This window comes from Triticum aestivum, chromosome 5A, assembly GCF_018294505.1.
Source record: "Triticum aestivum cultivar Chinese Spring chromosome 5A, IWGSC CS RefSeq v2.1, whole genome shotgun sequence".
Taxonomy (NCBI): Eukaryota; Viridiplantae; Streptophyta; class Magnoliopsida; order Poales; family Poaceae; genus Triticum; species Triticum aestivum.
The window spans coordinates 456,578,551-456,589,095 of NC_057806.1; the positions used below are offsets into that span (position 1 = coordinate 456,578,551).

General features: G+C 47.3%; 1 long non-coding RNA gene and 1 pseudogene across 5 annotated transcripts; one reads left to right on the plus strand and one right to left on the minus strand.

Moving 5' to 3' along the window:
* Positions 1-698: 698 nt before the first annotated feature.
* On the minus strand, positions 699-1,824 carry LOC123103974 (oil body-associated protein 1A-like; annotated as a pseudogene).
* Positions 1,825-1,981: 157 nt separating this feature from the next.
* On the plus strand, positions 1,982-6,753 carry LOC123103975 (uncharacterized). 5 transcript variants are annotated; one of them, XR_006450046.1, is made up of 8 exons: positions 1,990-2,441; positions 3,399-3,510; positions 3,610-3,779; positions 3,937-4,122; positions 4,254-5,230; positions 5,797-5,907; positions 6,117-6,183; positions 6,356-6,753. It is a non-coding gene; the product is annotated as an uncharacterized lncRNA (long non-coding RNA). The 5 variants fall into 5 exon arrangements; XR_006450045.1 differs by having other exon boundaries at positions 1,983-2,441; positions 4,254-5,907; XR_006450044.1 differs by lacking the exon at positions 6,117-6,183 and having other exon boundaries at positions 1,992-2,441.
* The last annotated feature ends 3,792 nt before the right edge of the window (positions 6,754-10,545 follow it).

Consider the following 10,545-nt stretch of genomic DNA (forward strand, 5'->3'; position numbering starts at 1 on the left):
ATTACCGTTAGTATCGTCACCTGAGCACTATTTACGGTTTGAGCTAACACTGTTATGCCATAGTTTTGTGTTCATTGTTTTTTGTTGTTCGATGCCTTTGAAGTGTGGTTTCTCAAAAATGCCTTCAAGTGTTTTGTGTTGCCAAAGATGAATATTGTATTGGTTTCCTCCTCTTTTTCTTGTCGTATTTGCTTTGTTTTCTTCCCCGATAGTATTTGTTACTTTGTTTTTCTTCGATAGTAATTGCATATTGTTTTTCTGTATTCGTTTCACTTTGTGAAGAAGATTTCTGTATTTGTTGTAAGTAGTATTGTCATGCATAAGGTTATTTGTTGTTTCCGTAAGTACATGTTTTCGGATTTGTTTCCGGGTAGTTTTCACTAGTATTGTTGTGCAGAAGGTTTATGCATTCGTTTTCAGTAGTATTTGTTGTTTCCAAAAGTACTAAACTTTAGTACAAAGTTGAATCATCTATTACTAAAGTCAGTACAAAATTAGGTCATCTATTTTGGAACGAATATTAGTTTTAGCTCCTTAAAAATATGAAAGCAGATGTTGTTCTCGCCGAGTGCTTGTTTATCTTTTAAATAATCTCTGGAAGTGTAGGAAAAATCTTAAGAGTAGAATACGGTTTGGCTCTTATAAAGAGTTTGTTGATTCATTTGATTCCTTCTAACTCTACATCCTCGGTTCCTCACACCGCCACTGCCTATATTATTTTTGGGAAGTCATTAGTCGAGCACTCACTCCATTTCCAAGAGGAAAAACAAAGGGTGGGAGACATTTTATTAACTACCCTATCACCCAGCTATCCATACACCCGTCTCGCGGACACGTACGCACGGCAAGAGCAGATCAGGTGAAAATCCTGGCTCCGGTATTCGCAGCCGGAAGATCGACCTCGCGGATCTCCGTCTTCAAGCCCTTCCCAGCCGCATTGGCCAACGGGTGGATGCCGTGCGCCGGCCCGCTCATGTACGCCCGGTTCTCCCTCTCCTTCTGGAACGACACGCTGAACTTCTTCTCCACACCTGCACCCACATAACAATCTCGGTGAACGAACCAAGAAACCCCAAAAGAAAACCATGGTGAACTCGGCGGGGCGCGCTTACAGTCGGCGAGATCCTGCCGGAGCTGGCCCTCACGGGTGAGCGCCATCATGATCTACGGGAGGCCGAGCGGGAGGGCGTCGCCGCGGTCGACCTGCCAGAAGTGGACGGTCTTGCCGTAGGTCCTGGCGACGACCTCGAGGTCCCGGCGCTCGACGACGCCGGGGACGCCGGGCATGAAGAGCACGCCGCCCTTGACCTCGAACTCGTGGGTGTGCCACAGCGGCTTCTCCTCGTCGGGCAGAGTGAGGAACAACTCCTCGGTGACGATGTACTCAAGGCCGATGAGGCGCGCGCCGGCCTCCGGCCCGTCGAAGATGAGGCACTGTCGCACGTCCTCGTTGAGGTGCGCGCAGAAGTGGTGCGCCTCCACCTGCCGCGTCATGTCGTCCCCGTAGAAGTGGAAGGCGCAAAGGTGCTGGTGGATCTGGTTGATGGGGGCGAACCCCTGGATGGCCCCCGTCGCCGTCTCCAGCAGCGCCGTCCCCGTCTCCGTCGGCTTCCCCGGCACGTCCACGTCGTGGCACGAGGCCGCCATCTTCGATGCTGTGCGAGTTGTGTGTGTTGCGAATGCAATCGAGTATCCCCTTGTTAGAGTCTGAAGCGAAATGGAGCTCTCCCGTGCGTTTGGATTCTGGACCGTCGGATCGAAATCTCCTTGCGATACAGGCCGTCGGATCTCGATCCAAATCGCTGTGGGTCGTCTGATAGTTACCCGATCGTCCTGGGCCGTCGGATAAAATTTCAATGGCAACTAATTGTAAATACCTTACCTCCACCAGGGCATTCCGGTCATTTCGCGTAGTGGGGTATAAAAGGGGGGCGCTCCTGTGGTGGAGACCTAGCCGCCTCCTCCTCTCTCCCTCCCTCCCGCAGCCGCCTCCCTCCCTCCCTCCCGCGCGCCTCCTATCCTCCCACCCGCATCGCCGCCGCCGCCACCCACCTCCTCGAACCGCGATTGAACCCTAGCCGTCACTCCCCGCCAGCCATCCTCCCTGCCCGTCCGCCGCCGCCACGCCATCACCGCCACCTACCCGACGCGTTGTGGAGGAAGCGACCAGAGAGGGAGGGCGTCGCCGGCGTGTGCGCGTGCTTCCACGGGTTCTCGTCGCGGTCGCCGGAGCCGTGGTCAACCGCGTCGGGGAGGATGGGCGCCACATCGCGGTCCCCGAATCCGTTGGCTGCGAGTCCGGGCGCGTCGGATCCGGTGGCTGTTAGGAGGCAGCGCTCGGAGGAGGTCGGACGCAAGAGGCCAGCGCGGGGCATGGAGGCAGCGCACGGAGCTCAGTTGCGGCGACGAGCTGTGCTACTGCCTTGGCTACAACCTCGTAGGTGAGCTCGTCCTCTCCTCTGCTGCTTTGTTTTTATTAGTTTGCGGCTATGTTCATTTTCCATGGACTATAGAGTTCATAAAACGTCTATGGAGTACAAGCACGCAGCTCCAGCTCCTTTGATTTGCATCCATGCAGTACAAACACTCAATTCCTATGTTTAGTACACCAAACATGCACTTAGGTTCAGTAGTACTCCTAGGTTTTGTAAATGCTCCTAAATCCAGTTAGGTTCAGTAGTACTCCTAGGAGTAAATGGGCATCAAGAGAATGATTTGGCATGTGTTTCAGTTAGGTTCAGTAATACTCCTAGATTTTGCATGGTGTTCAGTTAGGTTCATTTATCCAATAGCACAAGCAAAGCATTTTCAGTCTAATCTGCTTCCAAAGGACATAATCTTTACCCTGTAGGCTAGATTGGGCTTAGAGCCACGTGGTAGCCAACTGCATGTTGGAAACAGGAGCAAGAATGGTCAACTTTATGCTTTGATCAACTATGGTGTTTGGTGTTTTGGTTTAGTCCTATGAACTTCTTATAGTATTTCTTCATATATGGGACATTAAGAAATGTATTAGCTGCACCTATATGCGCTCCCGCAAAACAAAACTGAACAATTCCTCTAATTTGGAATTTGTATTTGTTGTATTCTCTATCTGCTATGCAAGCTACACGATGCAACAATTTTAGTTTTTTATTCTTTTGTACTGTCATGAACTCTGATGGTTGTATAGGGCAACTTTTTTCTTCACTCCATAATTCAGGATGAACCAGGTGTCTTGGTCATATGGTTTATTTCAGTCCACCTCAGGGAACAAAGTTGGTATCTTTTGTCTGAATTTACGGACATCTTATAGAATAAATTATGCCAGATTTGTTTCCTTCACTCCTCTTGTTATGCCAGATTTGTTTCCCTCACTCCTCTTGATTTGTTCCATTTCTTACAATCTACTCTGCTAGGTTCATCTCCAATGGCAAATCCATAGCTTTGTGCTAAAGGTTCAGGCAGATGGAAGCATTAGCAATTCCCTCGACGTAGCTCCCGATTGGGCCTGAACCACAACCAGCTAAGGTACCAAACTTTCTTTACAACCTCATTACTACTAGAGGACGTTTGCCTTTTTCTTACTACTAGAGTACTTTGTGATGACATTTCACTTTTATTTTTCAGGGGACATTTCTACAGATCGTTTCTATCTGATTTCCGACATTTTCAGTTTTTGGAACACCCAGAATGGATATATTGAGTGTCCCTCTTGCTGCTAAACACAATACAGTTGAGATTATGTCCCTACTGAGATTCTTAAAGAACATGGTACACCGGAATAGCTTCAGATCAAAGTGAGCTGCACATTTCAACACATGTGATTTCTAAAAATCCTATACCCCCAAATATAATTTTTTATTGGTCCAGTTTCATGATTTTGTATAAACCCGTCTTCAGCTATACAAAATAGCTTGGTGTGTGATGCAGCAAATTATGTGCTTGTGCTTGCAGGTAACTCAGCCGATGGACCTTCTTATCATGAAACACCATGGCAATCGAGCTGTCGTCCGTCCATCCCTCCCTCCTCGCGCCCGGAACCCTAGCTCGCGGCCATGGCGACCGTGCATGTTGCAGGCAGTGCAGGATCTTCAGCACTACAAGTTGTGATTTCTATCACATGTTTGTTTGATACACAAGGTCGATCGTCTATCACCTGTTCCTATTAGGCTTGAAATACAACAAAGAATATGCGATTAGTGCTTACTACTCTTGCATGTAAAAAGTTGTGATTTCTTTTTTTCAAGCCCCTTTCTTTTCTCTGGATGCAGGTCCTTCCATCATGTACCCACCCACACATGCAAATGAATTCGTTTGGTGGTTATATCTTGAGTGGCATCTGAATACACAAGCGTGACTAATAGTAAGCGTGAGTGCTAGAGAAGTCCCCATTTAGCATGATGGAGAGCAGGATTGTCCCCATTTATATTTGGTTCACACAGTTGTAGCTTCCTTTTTCTACGGGTTGCAATGATATGGCTTGGTCGCGGCTTAGGTCAGACAGAGATGATCCAGTACTAATTAAGCATCATTGATAAATAGCAAGAGGGGCATGTGAGGAGCTCTGTCTTGCTTGTAATAGCTAAACTATTGTTACCTACTTAATGAGATCCATCATCGATCTGCTCTATTGACTAAATGTACCCTGCTTGCTTTGCTTTGACAAAATGGCCTGTACTGAACTTGGTCATCCTTGGCTACCCAGATGAGATGTCTATAAGGAGAACTATCCAGTCCATATCTGAATCTAGGAACTATGAACTATTATATCGATGATGTCGAGTTATGTCTACATAGCCTGCCTTGCTATGCTTCTATAAGCTCAATGTATCCTTTGTACTGTTCTTCTTCTTCGACTTATCTGCTCATTTTTAGATAAATTTTCATGTGAGTACCAATGTTATAAACCAGAATTCTCTTTCTAAGGATGCTTATGTCAGAACGGTTCATCATATTTGTCAATATATTCTATACAATATGTTATGCAGTCTAAAACCCATCTTAAATTTCATATCTTATGAATAGATAATAATTTGCAGTATGACACTGTACTGAACTAATATCATTGCTTTTTTTCATATTTACAATGCTCCTATGACTGTTCTGTAAAAAAAATGCTCCTATGACTGTATTACCCAATTGGATATAATTGTACTCGGCAGCGGCGCTGCCGGGTGCGGCAAGCCGCATTTCCTACTGTTAAATTGATTGACTGGTGTGCATATGATTTCAAGGTATCACTTACAAGGTAGGAGACTGATATGAACTGCCAATGTAATTTCTTTTTATTTGTGATTCTTGCTGTTTAATTGATTGACTGGTGTGCATATGATTTCTAATATATGAATTCCTTCGTCTTGTGTATTGAATATAGGATTTAGCTACAGATAATCATTAATCAACTGATGTAATTTCTTTGCCAAGTTGTAGTTAGAGTTAAATGTGCCACTGGTTATTTTATATCCTTTATTTATTCTTATTCTTCTAAATGAAATAGGAGATTTGTTGGTGCTCCATTAACTAAATATCACTGACAAAATGTTGTTCTCATTTCAGTTGAGAGAAAAGTTGCATACTTTGTGAACCAATTGGAGATTCATGTTGTTTCCCTGGATATTGTGTAGTTAGAGTTGATGTCACTGGTTATTTTATATCATTTGTTACTATTCTTTAATCGCCAAATCATATAGGAGATTTTGTTGGTGCCCAATTAACCAAATGTTACTGACAAAACTGACAAAATGTTGTTCTTATTTCAGTTTGAGCGCAAATTGCATGCTCTATAAACTAACGGGAGATTTCTGTTGTTACCAGAATATTGTAGGAAGGGTGGACTATGAAGGGAAACACTGGTGTTCTAAGATAGATGTTCTGTGTTTGAGATCTTGCCTTGGTAGCTGGATGCCTTGGTGCAAGACATTCAAGGTAAGATTGATCCCCTGTACCCATGAGTTCACTTCTCATGTAGAGCTAATAGTCCTGTTATTTTTCTATACACTATGGCAGAGTAGAGATATATTGTGTATGCCAACATGTATGTAAGAGTAATAGTAATATGATACTTCTGATTGTAGATCCAAGGTTTTAAACCGACAAAAAATGCTATCAGTTCTCATATCAAATTTTTATGCCAGATGTGCATGCTCAAAGATTTTGGTCGGCAACTTATAGTGTGTATCAAAGGATTCTGAAAAAAATAAGGTTGAGTTGTTATCGGACATTGGACCTTTATATCTTTTGCATGAAATTTTATTTATTACTTGAGCTCTGTATTTTTCCTGTGCATATCTTTGTGCTAAAAAAAATGCATTTCTGTTAAATAGTAATTCCTAACTAATTGTTTCTGATAAACAACGATGCCTTCCTTACACAGGTTGTTTGATGCGTTCGTGCTCGTCGGCGGGACGGTGCAAGGCGCAACTCCGACGCGGTTCCTCGCCGGTTGGACGGCGTTCAGGCACAACCCCGGCGCGCACTGAGTACTGCCTCGGCTACAGCCTCCCTCAGTGAGGTCCATCTTCCTCCCGCTCCTCTGCTTCGGCTACTGTATGGGACATGGCCATGGCTATATTGATGTGGTGCTTGTCTGGTTGATGCTCTATGCCCTACTCATGCATCGGTTCCTACTTGAGCTATGTACTTGTGGATCCATGCCATTTTAGGGTTTGCAGGCTGCTGTTCATGTTTAGTTGCTATCATAGGAGCTAATGTGATGCTCTGGTTTACATGTCGATGCCCTGGTCCTATAGCTATGCTCCTGGATTTGCTATATTGATCAGTGGCGTTCGTGCTAGGGCGATGATGATTAATCGTGGCTGAAATAAGTGTGCTTTGAGCAATCGTGGCACATGTGCGTATCAGGTTGGATCCTCCCTCTTGTCTCTAGAATCCTTTTTGATCCTGTGATACTTGTTGTTGTCCTTGGATGGTCATTCTTGTTGAGTGATAACCAGGGCAGCTCCACTGTATGAACAGATTGATCTGGTGATAAGAGATGACGGGGGTAGGTTATATGATCGAGGAAAGGTGAATCTGAGCCCGCTATGCATCCCCTTTGTGACGCCCGGATATTTAAGCTACAGTAATTCTTTGCTAATGATGCCACGTCACTTCGATTACTGTCGCTAATCTCGTGTTAGTTCGGAGCCGATTCAAATTCTAATTCAAAATCAAGCAAACAATAGACGTTTTCAAATATTAAAACTAAAATGTTCGGAGTGAACAAATATTGCATAGATAGTTATGGTGGAGAAACCACACCTTTATAAAATGTTTAAATAATATGAGGTGAATAAAACAGCAGCAAAGCAATTATTCAAATGCTTTAAAACAATAAACAATTTAAAACTATTTTTTATTTTAGTGCTAAACGGTTTGTGGCAGTGGCATGAATTGTAACACTATTTTAGGTGCCACTTTTGTATTTTTGGAAACTAAAATAAAACAAATAAGAACTAAAAAAATAAATAAAAGAAAAGAGAAAATAAACAACAAAAAAATAAAAGAGACAAAGACCCCTCCCCGAGCTGGGCCCCGGCCCAGCTGGCCTCTGGGCCAACCAGGCCGGCCCAGCCGGCGCCTATAGCCCCCCCTGGGGCGACCGAACCCTAGCTACCCGATCCCCACTCCCCCACTTCCCCTCTCTCGCTCTCCCTCCCCTCTCGATACAGATCGGGGGCGCGACCCCGCGGCACTCCCGACGACGCCTTCGTTGCCGACCGCCGACCCCATTGCGTCGCTGCTTGCCTCCTGGACTCCCCCTCGCCCTCCTCTCCTTCGCGCGACACCCGCCAGACGCTGCGGCCTCGCCTGTTGACCCGACGCCGTCGCCCGTCGTCACCACCACCCCGTCGTCAACCGTCGTCGCCCCGAGCTCCGGCGCCTCCCCGACTCCTCCTCGCGCACACTATTGCACACCTGCAGGGCCCGGTGAGGCCCCTCCTCTGCTTTCCCCCTCTTCTTTCCCTCCCGTCGCAGTAGGTCGCCCCCGCCGTCACGCCCGAGCTCCCGAGGAGCTCGCGGTTGCCGCGCCCGTGTAACCCGCCGTCGTGCACTGGTCGCACCTCCCCTGACCTGCTAGCTCCCGCCATGGTCTCTCCCCTTGCCGTATGCACGCACGCCGTGGTGGCCGGCTCGCCCCCCCCCCAGCTGCAGCGGCTCCTGCCCGTGCGTGTGCGCCGCCGCGCCCGCACCACGCCGCAACCCCTGCCTCCGCCCGTTCCCGACGAGCCCCGCGTTGGGCCGCTACGCACCCGTGCGGCTGCGTGCGCTGTGCCTCTGGCCGCCGGCGCATTGTCGCCGGCCTCCGCCTCGCACCCGGGTGGGTTCGGTCTCCGCCCGGGCAGCGCCCGTGCCCGTTGCGCCCGAACCCGCTAACACCAACGCCCGCTAAGGTCCCTAGGGCCTATGACATGTGGGGCCCATGCCCCAGAACTTTATTTAAAAAAAATATATATTAAAAATAATTAAATAAATAAATAATAATTAAATTAATTAATTAATTAAGTTAATTAATCATAATTAGATTAACCTAATTAACTAATTAGTTTAATTAAACAGTAATTAGATTAGTTAAACATTAATTAGACTAAACAGTCAATGACAAACGGGACCCACACGTCAGTTGACCAGTCAACGCCTCTGTTGACTGCTGACGTCATGCTGACGTCATGCTGACGTCAGCGTGCACTGTTCTGGATAATGTTGGATTAAAATAATTAAATAAATGCTAAAAATGATTTTAATCTTTTAAAATTAATATAAAATAAACCGTAGCTCAGATGAAAAAACTTTGTACATGAAAGTTGCTCAGAACGACGAGACGAACCCGGATACGCAGCCCGTTCGTCCACCACACACCCCTAACATATCAAACCCGCAACTTTCCCCCTCCGGTTCATCTGTCAGAAAACACGAAACACCGGGAATACTTTCCCGGATGTTTTCCCCCCTTCACCGGTATCACCTACTACCGCGTTAGGGCACACCGAACACCGCGTATTGTCTTGTTACGCTTTGTGATGCCTTGATTGCTCTGTTATTTATTGTGTTCCCTCTCCGTTACTTCTTTCCGATAGACCCCGAGACTGCCGGCGACCCCCAGTTCGACTACGGTGTTGGTGACTCGTCCTTCTTGCCAGAGCAACCAGGCAAGCCCCCAACCCCTTGATCACCAGATATCGCCTATTCTCCTCTATACTGCTTGCATTAGAGTAGTGTAGCATGTTACTGCTTTCCGTTAATCCTATTCTGATGCATAGCCTGTCATTGTTGCTACAGTCATTGATACCTTACCCGCAATCCTAGATGCTTAGTATAGTATGCTAGTTTATCATTATTGGCCCTACATTCTTGTCAGTCTGCCTTGCTATACTATTGGGCCGTGATCACTCGGGAGGTGATCATGGGTATATACTATACATACATACATACTATACAGATGGTGACTAAAGTCGGGTCAGCTCGATGAGTACCCGCAAGTGATTCTGATGAGGGGGTTGAAAGGACAGGTGGCTCCACCCCGGTAGAGGTGGGCCTGGGTTCCCGACGGCCCCCGACTGTTACTTGTGGCGGAGCGACAGGGCAGGTTGAGACCACCTAGGAGAGAGGTGGGCCTGGCCCTGTTCGGCGTTCGCGGATACTTAACACGCTTAACGAGATCTTGGTATTTGATCTGAGTCGGCTACGAGCCTATACGCACTAACCATCTACGTGGGAGTAGTTATGGGTATCCCGACGTCGTGGTATCAGCCGAAGCACTTCAGACGTCAGCGACGGAGCGGCGCGCGCCGGATTGGACTGGAACGCCTGCTAGGGCTAGGTCTGCTTCCGGCCGCCCACGCAACGTGCAGGTGTGCATTGGGCGATGGGCCCAGACCCCTGTGCGCTTAGGTTTAGACCGACGTGCTGGCCTCTCTGTTGTGCCTAGGTGGGGCTGCGACGTGTTGATCTTCCGCGGCCGGGCATGACCCAGGAAAGTGTGTCCGGCCAAATGGGATCAAGCGTGTTGGGTAAGTTGGTGCACCCCTGCAGGGAAGTTAATCTATTCGAATAGCCGTGATCTTCGGTAACAGGACGACTTGGAGTTGTACCTTGACCTTATGACAACTAGAACCGGATACTTAATAAAACACACCCTTCCAAGTTCCACAGACAACCCGGTGATCGCTTTTCCACAGGGCGACGAGGGGAGGATCGCCGGGTAGGATTATGCTATGTGATGCTACTTGGAGATGCTACTTGGAGATGCTACTTGGAGGACTTCAACCTACCCTCTTCTACCTGTTGCAAGACGAAGGTGACCCGAAGCGTAGTCTTCGATAAGACTAGCTATCCCCCTCTTATTCTGGCATTCTGCAGTTCAGTCCACTGATATGGCCCTTTACACATATACCTATGCATATGTAGTGTAGTTCCTTGCTTGCGAGTACTTTGGATGAGTACTCACGGTTGCTTTCTCCCCCCTTTTTTCCCCCTTTCCTTTCTTTCTGGTTGTCGCAACTAGATGCTGGAGTCCAGGAGCCAGACGCCACCGTCGACGACGACTACTACACTGGAGGTGCC